This window comes from Anolis carolinensis, unplaced genomic scaffold (assembly GCF_035594765.1).
Source record: "Anolis carolinensis isolate JA03-04 unplaced genomic scaffold, rAnoCar3.1.pri scaffold_8, whole genome shotgun sequence".
NCBI lineage: Eukaryota > Metazoa > Chordata > Lepidosauria > Squamata > Dactyloidae > Anolis > Anolis carolinensis.
Window position 1 is genome coordinate 25,970,366 of NW_026943819.1, and position 15,009 is coordinate 25,985,374.

At 39.0% G+C, this 15,009-nt stretch overlaps 1 long non-coding RNA gene across 4 annotated transcripts in view; it reads left to right on the forward strand.

Annotated features, from left to right (window-relative positions):
* LOC103279299 (uncharacterized) overlaps window positions 1-15,009 on the forward strand; it is a 117,611-nt gene that overhangs the window by 26,032 nt on the left and 76,570 nt on the right. The window contains exon 1 of one of the 4 annotated variants that reach the window (XR_010000369.1): window positions 5,254-5,980. The exons of the other annotated variants lie outside the window; for them this stretch is intronic. This is a non-coding gene — a long non-coding RNA (uncharacterized LOC103279299). Of the gene's footprint in view, window positions 1-5,253; window positions 5,981-15,009 lie in introns of those variants that run through there. 4 annotated transcript variants of the gene reach the window in all.

Genomic DNA, 15,009 nt, shown 5'->3' on the forward strand with positions numbered 1-15,009 from the left:
GCAAAACATCATGTTAGACAACAAATTTGGCAGAAAAAGTAGTTCAATATGCAGTAATGCTATGTAGTAATTACTGTATTTACGAATTAAGCACCAAAATATCACAATGTATTGAAAACATTGACTACAAAAATGCGTTGGATAATCCAGAATGTTGGATAAGTGAGTGTTGGATAAGTGAGACTCTACTGTAATGGTAGTAACAAGAAATTCTTGATTGGATTCAGTTTGTCTGGTGATGACAACTACTGCGCAATATATAATAAATGTTCTTTTTTTTGTTCAACAATAAATGTGAATTCTTCTTCATTGAAAAATAAGACATCCCCTGAAAATAAGACCTAGAGCATCTTTTGGAGCAAAAATTGATATAAGACACTGTCTTATTTTTGGGGAAACAGGGTAGTTTCAATGGAGATTTGGAGGGAAATGACTTGTTAAAATCAAGAAATTGGTGTTATTGTGTGTTGTTGTACCCAGATACATAAATATGGGTTGTTTGTTCTTTGTCATTTTAGCTGCCTAGAAGCTTTGCCTTGGGATTTATCCAATATTCAATGCTGACTACTGGTTCTATAACATAAAGTCTTGATCTGTTATGATGGATCAGTCTTTCAACTTGAGTAACACCAACATATGGGTTTGAATTTGTCAACAAATGTGATGACCACCCGAAAAAGTCTTAAAATATTTGATCTAGAATATTGGTTATCAAGCATTCATGATATTTGCACTTAGATGCATTTTTTTTGTGCAAGTTCAGGACCAATCAGAAAACTTTGGCATTTTTGGGGATGTTTTTAATATTTTTTCAATTTTGTATGAAATTTTCTACGAAATATATTTTAAGTTATTCTTATAAGTATTATTAGTCAAACTTTTCATTCAATTCATAACAAAATCAACAACACAAACTTGGGAAGCACTACTAGATTTCTTGCTACATATACTGACGTTTTTATGCATGAATATATTTGTGTACATGGATGTATATGCACACATGCATACCATTACTCATACATAAAAATGTACTCCAAATTATGTTTATTTTCTTTCAATTTTTCCAACTTGCCTGGAGAATATGTTTATAGGTTTTAAAAAGCAAGACATAACTTGATTAGTATTTTTAGAGATATATAAATACTGTTTTCGATACTTGCGATTTGAGTTAAAATTGAGATTACTTTAAAAATATATGTTCAGTGTTTCCCTGTTAATGACCAAATTGGAGATAGTCATAGAGAATCCAAACACCAAGTTTGCCCTATTTATTGGACCATTTAAATAGCCTGCTATTTAAATGGGCCATAAACTGAAGTTTTTGCATTTATATATTTGTGTCATGTATGTATGTGACAGAGATCATGGGGAAAGGAGAAAAAGAGACTGATAATTGTATCACGAGCATTCAGAACAATCCTATGCATTTCTTACTAGGCCAAATTCAATTATTAGCCATTCAAGTAAAATAGACTCCGTGAATCAAAGAGATTTGTATAAGTGTTGACTTAAAAGTTCTATTGATCCAAAGGTTTTGCTGTGGTTGGATTTAAAAAAAACTAGATCCAGTTTAATGGGACTTACTCCTAGGTAGGTACATATCAGACCCACCATGAAAAATGCTTAAAAAATAGTGCAAAGATTGTCAATAGTAAGTTTCAATCTGCCAGTCTATAACGTTATATTAGAAAAGGACAGCTTTTGATTGGATTGATGCTATCCGGAGTGTAATTTATACATAAACAAGACAACAGGGACGGGCTGTGGCGCAGCTGGCTAGTAACCAGCTGCAATAAATCACTACTGACCAAGAGGTCATGAGTTCGAAGCCCAGGTCGGGTTAAGCCCCCGACCATTAAATAGCCCGGCTTGCTGTTGACCTATGCAGCCCCGAAAGACAGTTGCACCTGTCAAGTAGGGAAATTTAGGTACGCTTTATGCGGGAGGCTAATTTGACTAATTTACAACACCATAAAACTGCCAGCAAAACACGAGGAAAGGAATGAGGAAGTACAGCCACTAGTGGACGGTGAAGCAACAGCTCCCCCTGTGGCCGGAATCGTGAAGCTGGAAAAAAGTTAAATGCCTCTGTGTCTGTCTATACAGTATGTTGTTTGTCTGTTGGCATTGAATGTTTGCAATATATGTGTTCATTGTAATCCGCCCTGAGTCCCCTTCGGGGTGAGAAGGGCGGAATATAAATACTGTAAATAAATAAATAAGCAGAGGTGGAAATATATTGGTAAATCCACATTCAGGCCATACATGTATTTGTCTTTCATTCTGGGCAGCTATAGAACAGCTCACTCATTTGAATGACATGCAGACACTACCAATGCATCTAGGTGATTCCTACTTAAATAAGGTATTCTTAAGCATTCTTATTCAAACCATCAGAGTCCAACCTTTCCAGAAACCAGAGTATGCTTAGATCCCATCCAACCTTAAATATCTAGTCTACCTTTTCAAAAATAATAATAATGAAAGCTGAATGTACAGCTAGATTTTAATCCAGCCCCCTTGTAAAGTGAGGGGAGTGCCTGTTGGATGGCAAACTCTGAGATATATATATATATATATATATATATATATATATATATATATTGCAGCATGAACCATTTGGTTTTCACTTCTCCCGGAAGCGCAACCCACCCTGTGTATCTAGTTTAGAATGTCTTTGTTTGGCAATGGGTGAGGATGGTTTCATGTTATTGTTGTCGGGGCAAAACTAGAACAGACTTAGAGACAGACGTCCATTTGCAATGGGATAATAAGATCAAACAAGATCGTGTTTTCCTTCCGTTTAATACAATTATTTAGAGATGTGAGTGGAAGAGCCCCCAAATCCACATTAAATACGTTTTTTCTATCATTGGTGCATATCTGAAACCCCCAAGGCTTTGATCCTGTCCATCCCAACCTCAGAACAGACACCACTGAATTCAGGATTCGTATACAATATACTCTCAGTTAACTGGAGCTCAAGCAACCAGCACTCTCAAGCAACCAGCAAAATCACAAAGCTGTTTTTAGAATATAATTGTGTTACATTAAGCTTGCCTTTATTTGCTTTTTAATTATTGTAATTTAATATTAATATCAAGTAGATACTATTGTGTTGGTTATGTATTTTATATTGTTGTATTTTACTGTATGTTGTTGGGCTTGGCCCCATGTGAGCCGCCCCGAGTCCCTTCGGGGAGATGGAGCAGGATATAAAAATAAACGTATTATTATTATATTATAGTACTAGCTGTGCCCGGCCACGCGTTGCTGTGGCAAAGTGGTGGTGGTATTGGTTAAAAATTGTTGTGTAATTTTTATTTGACGTTATTTGCAATTTTTTATTAATTTTATTGTAAGTTATATTTTTATTTATTATATTTTATTATTTTCTTGTATTATTTTTAGTTATTTTCTGTTATTATAGTATTTTATTGTATTAATTTTTAGTGTTTTTTATTATTTTTTATTGGGTTGCTAGGAGACCAAGTTGGAGGAGCTTAGCCTTCTAACTGGCAGCAATTGGATAAAAGCAATTATTCCTCTCCCTGTTATTAGGACTTTATTTTTCTTTTCTTTTTGTTGTATCAACCTAGAGGCGTGGATGATGGGTTGTGTTGTCAAATTTCGAGGTTGGGGGGCCTGTAGTTTTGTTGTTTTGTGGGTCGCCGTGATGCCATCACTCTTTTATATATATAGATAATATAGTATAATGTATAGTATTACTTAGGTCTCTTCTTAATAGTAACTCTCAAGCAACTAGAAACTACAAAGATCCGGCATCTACCAATCCCCATGGGTACCGGTTAACTGAAAGTCTACTGTGTATCGAATTGCACTGAAAATGTCTCAAAGTGCTCGAGACGGTGGCACAACTGTCTAACACTGTTAGACAATAGCTGTGTAATTTTGGCACACATTTCTTTGTTTACAGTAGAAAATCCTCTCGTTGCACCACCGTCGAGCCATTCTCTTTTTCTATTTCCCTCTCTTCTTGCCACTCACAAAATACGTAGCACAAAATTCGCTCATCTTTCTTTTCGATGGGATTTTGGAGCAATTTTTTTGCACGTTTTTCAGAATTGCACCCCCTCCGAGGATGAGCGAAACTAACAGCTATCGGGGTTGCGGAGAGTGCGAGAAAAGCCCCCGTTTTCTTTCACAGCTCAGCCTTTCAGGGTTTTTTTTCTCCCTTTTGCTGGGACTTTGCCAGCGCCCAGCCTTATGCCACCTTAAGACGCTCTGTCTGTACAATCTAGACCGCTGCGGAAGAAAATGATTTGCATTCAAGGGTCACCAAACCGTTGAATGAAACCGAAAAGCTTTAAATGGCAGGAGAATGCTCTTCCAGTAGAAAATGAAGAAACAAAAAGGCAACGTGGTTTGCATAGGAATCAGGCACAGAACCTTATTATGTTGCCTCTTGCTTTTTGTTGCCGTCGTTTAAATATATATTCTCCCCTTTTTTTAATATCAAGCTTTTTTTGCAGATATTTTGAGACCGTTTGTTTTTGGGTTTGTGTTTATGCAGCGGGTGCTAAATCTGCGCACAAACAACCAACACAAATGAGATTTAATTGGAAAAGATTGTACTTTTGAGTCGTATCTTATAAAAGAAAACATGATCGACTAAACAGTAAAACTGCTTGTGGACAAGTTTTGCATTTTGAGACCATTCATTTTTGGGTTTGTATTTATGCAGCGGGTGCTAAATCTGCACACAAACAACCAACACAAATGAGATTTAATTGGAAAGGATTGTACTTTCGAGTCGTATCTCATAAAAGGAAACATAATCGACTAAACAGTAAAGCTGCTTGTGGACAAGTTTTGTAAAAAAAAATTGCAAATTATCATGCAAATAATACATGGAAAGGGAAGAAAATCTGTTTTTAAACTAGGTTTTTTGGATAGATTCTTTCTCTTTGTAACTTTGCCCTTTGATATTATTTTGGGATATTTTTCACCTTGACTCCCTTCTAACTCACTGTCACTGTCTTCTAACCCACTCTCACTGTCTCCAATTAGATCTTCATGGGAAATGATACAAACATGGACTTTTTATTTATTGTATTGTTTAATTGTATTATGATATGTTGTTTTTATATTTTGCTATATTGTATTGTCCTGGGCATGGCCCCATGTAAGCCGCCCGAGTCCCCGTTGGGGAGATGGTGGCGGGGTATAAATAAAATTATTATTATTATTATTATTATTATTATTATTATTATTATTATTATTATTATTATTATTATTATTATTCTAACTGTTTCAAGCATTACTCTCAAAAAGAAGAATCGTTTCCTTTCAAATGTAATCTTCCCCAAGTGAAGGGTGGGAATAGAAAGCTAATAAAAAAATAAAGCAAATGTAGAATGGAAATGGAAAATAGGATAATAGTGCTGTCTGTTAGGAAGAAGAGCAAAAAGAAGAGAGGCTCAAATGTTTTGAAACGGTAGAAAAGCAGGCATTTATTTGTTGCCAGCGAAGTTACTGTACGTGACCCAGGTGTTAGAGCCTATTTGCATATTTCCCACCTTTTGTGCACCCCGGCGCATGGGGATCGCATGCTATTGCTGACTAATTGATAGTTGTAGTAACCGCGATAGGCTACCCTTCGCTTACAAATGCATGCAGATGTGTGTTATCTCGGATCAAACATTTAAGGAACACACACACACACACACACACTCACTTACTTACATGGACACAGAAAGTCTTCATACTAATAGAGGTGTGTGATGCAGATAGCAGGACATAAAAGAGGAGAGAGAGAGACGGAGAGACGCATACACACTCACTTGCACATACACACATGCACACACAGAGCATCCGGTGTATATACTCCGACAAACAGTTCTTAAAATGTGCCAAAGCCGAAGTCTTCAGCACCGGCCGAATCCATCACGACATCTTGGTAAGCTTCTGGCGGCGGGACGGCTCCTTCCAGATCGTCCGGGAGAAAGTGGGGAAAAAGGTGAGCCCTCTGCCATCTTCGCTCCGAATCCGCCTCATTTCCTCTCCGTTGCCTCGACCCCAAAGACGTCAACCCAGGTCCCCTGATCTTCCTCTTGCGCCATTCTTATGATGGCAGCCCTCCCCTGTTTCTTGAATGGACGTGTCGCAGCAGGGTCCGGGACGGCATTGTCAATGCCACGGTTGCCTATTGTTTTCTAGCCTCTCACTTTGCTGCTTTCCCCCCCCCCCCCTCCTTGAACCCGTTTCCCTGGCCAGTGGCCCCAGCTTGAGGGTAGAAATCTAGGAGACCTTGTCGTCCTTTCCCCCCTTTTTATGATAAACAGCTCCGCAGTACATTCGGAGAAATTAGGAATGATCACAATGGGGTGGGTGGTGGTTGCTTTGTACCTTTGCTGTTTCGTTGCTCGCTGGCCATTATGCCAAATGCCGTTGTTTCTTGTGTGGATGATTTCAGAGCAGTGCTGGTGGTGTATATCTTGCTTTCTTAATATTTTCCAATAACAGACAGCTCCAACAAGATTTAGTGTGTGTATATGTGCATTAATATAGCTTTGGATCTGGTATTCTCTGTTGTAGGAAAATGCAAAACGGCTATTTATTTCGCTGCCTATCTGTTCTTCTGCCCGAATTTTCCTCCTTTTGGTCCATTATCAAAAAATTGTGATTTCTAAAGAGGCCGGAGATTAGGAATAGCTTGTACAAAAATGAGCAGTGATGTTTCCGACCTTTAGATGTTTCCTCCGACATGTTTGGAGGACTTTGTCTCTTTCTTCCCCTTTCAATGAGGATTTTGGAATTGTTTGGAGAACATCCATCTCATTCCACTTGCCTCTTTCTGTGGAGAATATTGTCAGACTTCCCATTTCCTTCGTATGCATGAGATTCAGGCGCCACGTCTCCTTTGCACGCAGGCCGATCGTCCAGAACTTTTACCAGGCTTTAAACTCTTGGCCTGAGAAGTTTCGATTTAACGTTCTCCAACCGGGCCGTCATAAATGCTTTCAAGCTTCCGATATATTATAGATCCAACGACGGTTGTGATGTTGGTATATAATCCAGCATACAAAAGACCGAAGAACAAGAGAGGGAGGAATTACCTCTGCTGTGCTTTAATAAAAACCAGCATTGTTCCAGCCTCTTCTCCCTTTAAAGCATGCGCCTTGGATTAAAAATACACCCTTTGCGGGATCCTATTTTTAGAAGCCTCTCTTGTTCTGTTCCCATTGACAAAAGTATTGCGATCTCTATAATTACGCAGGGAAACATTTCAAACCGTTTTGAATATTTACTGTTCAGACTTGGAGTGTCGGAGCGGTTGGGAACGTCTAATGTCGGTCTAAACATGCCTCCTTTCAGTGGCCTAATGCTTCCTTTGTAACAAATGTGGTGTAAAGGATTTGGCAGCCCCCATTCCCACCCCCCAGGCTTTTTTATTTTAAAGAAAGACATTGCCTTCTGGCACTGGTTCATTATATGCCGAGAAAGTTTTGCACTATTTTCAATGGCATTGGAAGGCGAAAAACATTCATGCTTTGATGCCCTTGCTCCCTGGGTTGCCTGTCCGTGGCTCATAGATTTTGCAAATTGTATTAAATAGCCTCAGCTTGTGAATATTCTGCCTCAACTCTTTTCTGTTGCAATATGCCTTTAAAAAGAATATTCCCTATTTTTTCATTTTTTTGTAATTTTTTTGGCCAGCGTAAGGTTGCATTTGGAAGCGAAACTTTAAGAAGTGAGGATGGAAAAACCCTGGCCTTTTCTGGAGGCAAATTCAGAGTTTGTTAGGCCAGTTCCAATCTACATCTGCATATTTCATTTTTCAGACTGCCAGGTCTTGTCGACGATAGAATCGAGTGCTGCTTTTTCTTGTTGTGGCAAAGAGATTCCATATCCCTTCTACTGTATAAATGAGTTAGACAAATCCTTGGCTTCTGCTTAAATGCTGTGGAGTTGAATTCAGATTTCCTGTTTATGGAAAACTCTATGTAAACTGAATTATTTTGTCCACAGATATTTTTAACAAGCATGCCATTATAAGTCCAAGTCAAATGCCTTTTAACTGTGTTGCTTTTACTGTCATTCAAAAATTGTGGCCAAATCTCATTCTTGACCAGATTTATTCAGTATAGGATGGGTGATGTTATTAATGTGAGAATGAAGTCATGATTTCTTTATATTTGTTCCATTTGTGTAGTTGTTCCATCCATGTAGGCTCTACCTTGCTTTTTCCATGAATAAACACTTGAAAGGTTGACCATATTTTCTTTCATAAAGTATGGCTAAAAAAATCTTAGACTCAAAAATGAGGTTTTAAAAAAATGAAAGCTAAACATTGGCCTGGCTTTGCTGGTGCAGAACTCCTTTGGGACTTTTTGTATTGACTTGAAACTTGGCCAATGTCGAGACAGGTTTGATTTTTGCCTTAAGAGTGTGTAAACAGGAGTGTTGCCAGACTGTTGACTATGAACTTGGAAGGCTTGGATCCAATCACCAAATTTCCTTTTGATCCTGGAAAATGTATGAGGACCTGTTTTAAAGCCAGAGATGGACTGACGTTGCAGATGGGGCCACCGATTTAGGTAAACAGTAAGATTAGGTAGTTCAAATGGCTTCGAAGGGCAAGGAAATTTGGGCTCAGCTTTTCAGTTGGGCCAGCTGGCTGAGGCAATATGTTTCCAGAAAAAGGTATTATTGAAAGACTACATATTTGACAATAAGTTCATTTAAAATATATTCAAATATTCCCACTCAGCTTTGCTAAACAACTCTGCCAATTTTATTACAGTAGAGTCTTACTTATCCAACATAAACAGGCCGGCAGAATGTTGGATAAGCGAATATGTTGGATAATAAGGAGAAATTAAGGAAAAGCCTATTAAACATCAAATTACATTATGATTTTACAAATTAAGCACCAAAACATCATGTTTTACAACCAATTTGACAGACAAAGCAGTTCAATACACAGCAATGTTATGTAATCTATATATATAAAATGATAAAGTTGTTTGCGCAGTGACTATAACAACAAAACTAAACATCCCAGAAATACGAAGTTTGGCAACACAATGCAAAAGGCTTGCCTCCAGGTTACAACAACAAAATCACACCACAATACCACAATCCAGACCCACAAAACTCACAACAACGCATCATGCGATAACAACACAACTAAACGCCCCAGAAATACAAAACTTGGCAACACAATGCAAAAGCCTTGCCTTCCAGTTATAACAACACAACCACACCACAAAACCACACAGGACCCACAAAACTCACAACAACGCATCGTGACTATAACAACACAACTAAACGCCCCAGAAATACGAAACTTGGCAACACAACGCAAAAGCCTTCCCTCCAGGTTGTAACAACACAACCACACCACAAAACCACAATCCAGACCCATAACACTCACAACAACGCATCGTGACTATAACAACACAACTAAACGCCCCAGAAATACGAAACTTGGCACACAACTAAACGCCCCAGAAATATAAAACTTAATAACACAACGCAAAAGCCTTGCCTCCCAGTTGTAACAACACAGCCACACCACAAAACCACAATCCTGACCCACAAAACTCACAACAATGCATCGTGACTATAACAACACAACTAAACGTCCCAGAAATACAAAACTTGGCACACAACTAAACGCCCCAGAAATATAAAACTTGACAACACAACACAAAAGCCTTCCCTCCAGGTTGTAACAACACAACCACACCACAAAACCACAATCCAGACCCATAACACTCACAACAACGCATCGTGACTATAACAACACAACTAAACGCCCCAGAAATACGAAACTTGGCACACAACTAAACGCCCCAGAAATACAAAACTTGACAACACAACACAAAAGCCTTGCCTCTCAGTTGTAACAACACAACCACACCACAAAACCACAATCCGTACCCACAAAACTCACAACAACGCATCATGACTATAACACAACTAAACGCCCCAGAAATACAAAACTTGGCATACAACTAAACGCCCCAGAAATACAAAACTTGACAACACAACACAAAAGCCTTGCCTCTCAGTTGTAACAACACAACCACACCACAAAACCACAATCCGGACCCACAATACTTACAACAACGCATTGTGACTATAACAAATACAAAATTTGACAACACAACTCATCCACCTCCCCAATCCCTACATTCACACTTGGCCTCCAAAAAAACAATTACAATAATAACAATAACAACAACAATAAGAATCAACACCATCACAGGCAAGAAACAGCCCTAGGCACTGAGGCTGAGAGGCCAGTCAGTGCTACACTGGGCCTCCAAAAAACAATACAGTAGCATCTAACTTATCCAACTTTCATGACCACTACAACAACAACAATAATAAACACCTACACAGGCAAAAAAAAAAAAGACTATTGTACCACAATAAAAATATAAACCGCACTCAGCAGAATCAGACATTACAATTAACAACAAACCAAAGACAACAGGGATCTCAAGCAATTATCAATCAACACAAAAATTGAAGAAGGTAACAGACTTCAAATACTACTACTAATGTGAGCATAAAGAAGGGTGGAGGTCACAGCATAAATACAACCTAATGTAGACTGACCAACACCACCAGACTAAGCCACAGCAACGCGTGGCCGGGCACAGCTAGTCTATATATAAAAAAGGGTAATGAAATTTTGACCTAGGACAAAACAACAAAACTACACATCCCAGAAACACTAAACTTGGCAGCACAACCCCTCATCCATGCCTCTACGTTCATACAACAAAAATAAAATAAAATAAAGTCCTAATTAGAGGGAGAGGAATAATTGTTTTTATCCAATTGCTGTCAATTAGAAGGAGACCCACTTGGTCTCCTAGCAACCCACTCAGCCCAGGGGACAGGCAGAGTTAGGCCTCACTTAGGCCTCTTCCACACTGCCTATAAAATACAGATTATCAAATTTGAACTGGATTATATGGCAGTGTAGACTCAAGGCCCTTCCACACAGCTATATAACCCATTTATAATCTTATATTATCTGCTTTGAACTAGATTATCTTGACTCCACACTGCCATATAATCCACTTTAGTGTGCAGTCGGCCACAACTGGACTTAATGTCAGGAGAAAACCTTTACCCTTTACCTTAACTACCACCAATTCTTCAATACTTTATTTCCCATACCACTATACTTTGCCACAGCAACGCGTGGCCAGGCACAGCTAGTAATTACTGTATTTACGAATTTTGCACCAAAACATCACAAGATTGACTTCAAAAACATTGACTACTTAAAGGCAGACTGCGTTGGATAATCCAGAACATTGGATGAGACTCTACTGTATATTTTTTGTGTGTGTGTGGGTATAGAGAGAAAAAGAATTTGGTGTAATGGTTTTAGTGGAGACTGGGGTTCAAATCCCAAATTGGCCATGGAAAGTCACTGGATGACCTTGCATGTAGACATTCCATAGATATATAAACCTCACTTGCATAGTTTTCAACAGACCTCACAACCTCTGAGGATGCCTGCCACAGATGTGGGTGAAACGTCAGGAGAGAATGCTTCTGGAACATGGCCATACAGCTCAGAAAACACACAACAACCCAGTGTTTCTGGTCATGAAAACCTTTGACGACACAAGTCCTCAGTTTTATAATATATATTTTATATCAGTTTTAATAATATAATATATTGTATATACATATAATATTGATAAAAATATTATAATGTTATACAATATAATACTAATAATAATACCATATAATAATATTAATTATATGTTATATATTACATATAGTATTAGAGTATAGTGATATAGTTCAATATAGTAATGCATAATGCTAATATTGTGCTATGCTAATAATATAATATATTGTATGTACATACAGCTGCTCTGAGTCCCCTTCGGGGTAAGAAGGGTGGGATATAAATGTAGTAAATAAATGTAGTAAGTAAATAAATAATTAATTTTAGACTTAGGCTCACCCAAATTCTGAAATGACTTGAAGGCACACAACAACAACAACGACAATAACAATCCTAATTAACTTGACTATCTCATTGGCCAGTAGCAGGCCCACACTTTCCATTGAAATCCTGATAGGTTTATGTTGGCTAAGATTGTTTTCATTTTTAAATATTGTATTGTTCTTTCATTGTTGTTGTTGTTGTTGTTTTGAACTACAAATAAGACATGTGCAGTGTGCATAGGAATTTGTTTGTATTTTTTTTTTCAAATGATAATTCGGCCCCACAACAGTCTGAAGGATTGTAGACCGGCCCTTTGCTTTAAAAGTTTGGGGACCCCTGCTCTAAGATGCTGGACTAGATTCAGTACTTTGGAGAGCTCCTTAAAATTTAGTCTAAAACCCAGAGTGAATTCAGCCATCACTGGTCTTGGGGCTCTAAGATTGGGCCTCATTTCTCAATATGAATTGTGATATTGGGAAGAAAGAGATATGAATGGATCTTAACAGCATTCTGGCACTTGACAAGCTTTTGATGACATGTTGGCTTAGAGCAGATGAAATTATTGTTGGTATCTATCCATGGTGGTTCATCCATGCTTATAACCATTTAACTATTCCTTGGGCCTCTGTAAGTGAGGGCCAAGGAATGCAAACTATCATTTCTAACCATTGGCCAAGGCATCTGGGATCTTGGGGAGTTGAAGTCCAAAACATCTGGAGGTCCAAAAAACAAGAATCAATGCTCTAAGCCAGGGGTCCCCAAACTTTTTAAACAGGGGCCCAGTTCACGATCTTTTGGACCGTTGGAGGGCCAGACTATAGTTGGCCACCGAGCAACAACAACAACAACAACAACAACAATAATAATAATAATAATAATAATAAACAACAACAACAACAACAATAATAAAGAGAGTTGGAAGAGATCTTTTGGGCCATTGAGTCCAACCCCCTTCTGCCTTTGTCCACCGAAAGTACAAGCAAAGCACCCCTGACAGATGGCCACCCAGCCTCAATGTTAATAATAAGATTGAACTTCAAAGACTGGCAGAAACCAGTGCAGGTGGTCCCAGTGGTGATGGGCACACTGGGTGCCGTGCCAAAAGATCTCAACCGGCATTTGGAAACAATAGACATTGACAAAATTACGATCTGCCAACTGCAAAAGGCCACCCTGCTGGGATCTGCACGCATCATCCGAAAATACATCACACAGTCCTAGACACTTGGGAAGTGTTCGACTTGTGGTTTTGTGAAACGAAATCCAGCATATATATCTTGTTTGCTGTGTCATACAATGTCGTTGTGTCAATAATAATAATAATAATAATGGGTTTTGGAACACAATACTCCTGAACTCACAATCGTGTTAAAAACAAAGTATGGATTGTCGATGTTGCAATCCCAGGGGACAGCAGGATTGAGGAGAAACAACTGGAAAAGCTGACACAATATGAGGATTTAAAGATCAAATTACAAAGATTCCGGCACAAGCCAGTCAAGGTGGTCCCAGTGATGATCGGCACACTGGGTTCAGTGCCTAAAGGCCTTGGCCTGCACTTAAACACAATCGGCGCTGCCAAAATTACGATCTGCCAACTGCAAAAGGCCACCCTGCTGGGATCTGCACGCATCATCCGAAAATACATCACACAGTCCTAGACACTTGGGAAGTGTTCGACTTGTGATTTTGTGATATGAAATCCAGCATATCTATCTTGTTTACTGTGTCATAATAAAATAATAATAATAATGGTTGCAAGAGAAGAAGAGACCCCTTGGGTCATGTAGCCCAACCCCCTTCTGCCCTTGTGCCATGGGGGCCGGATAAATGGCTTTGATGGGCCACATCCGGCCCCCGGGCCTTAGTTTGGGGACCCCTGCTCTAAGCAATATCCCAGACAGACAGCATTAGACCTTCAGGATACAGATATTGACACTGTTGTGAAAACTTGAAGAGTTTTTAAGCCAACTGTTCATGCGTCAACGAAACACATACTTCTGGGCCCAGTACAATTCCAGCTTGTTATAAAGAAGGAACACTGTTCCATGTCATGCATTCCCTCAATAAGTGATGTTGAGACAGGAACTGGGAGTGGATGTACACAGGTAGCTTGTATCCCGTTTCTGCAAAAGTGTGTCTGCTTCCATGAGCAAGCTTAGCCTGAGCTTTCCGTGTCGATTGCTCTCTTGGATGCCTCTCTTTATAAGAGTCAATTTGGAAACTAAACATTAGTAAGATGATCTTGTGGGCCATCTGGTTCTAGCTTGTTTGAAAAACAGCATTCAACTGGGTGGATCTCCTGAACTCGTTTGGTACAGACCTTCATTGTGATCATGTTTAGAATAAATTTGGTGTGGCTGGGGAAAGAAACTTCTGGTGGACATCAGTTGAGTGCGGTATACGCTGTTTTAGAATTATACTAGCTGTGCCCGGCCACGCGTTGCTGTGGCGTTGTCTGGTGGTGTTGGTGAGAAATTGTTGAGGTAGTGGTGGTATTCCTTCTACCATGCAGGAGGACACAATCCAAGCACTCCTGACAGATGACCATCCAGCTTCTACATAATAATGATGATGAAGATGATGATGATAATAATAATAATAATAATAATAATAATAATAATAGCATAGAGCAACGCGTGGCTGGGCACAGCTAGTAAGATTATAAATGGGTAATATAGTTGTGTGGAAGGGCCTTGAGTCTACACTGCCATATAATCTGGTTAAAATCAGATAGTCTGTATCTTATAGGCAGTGTGGAAGAGGCCTGAGGCCTAACTCTGCCTGTCCCCTGGGATGAGTAGGTTGCTAGGAGACCAAGTGGGCGGAGCTTAGCCCTCTAACTGGCAGCAATTGGATAAAAACAATTATTCCTCTCCCTCTAATTAGGACTTTATTTTTCTTCTCTTTTTGTTGTATCAACCTAGAGCCGTGGATGATGGGTTGTGTTGTCAAATTTCGAGGTTGGGGGCCCTGTAGTTTTGTTGTTTTGTCCGGTGCCCTGATTCCATCACTCTTTTATATATAATCATAATCATATGTGTTGGAAGAGACCA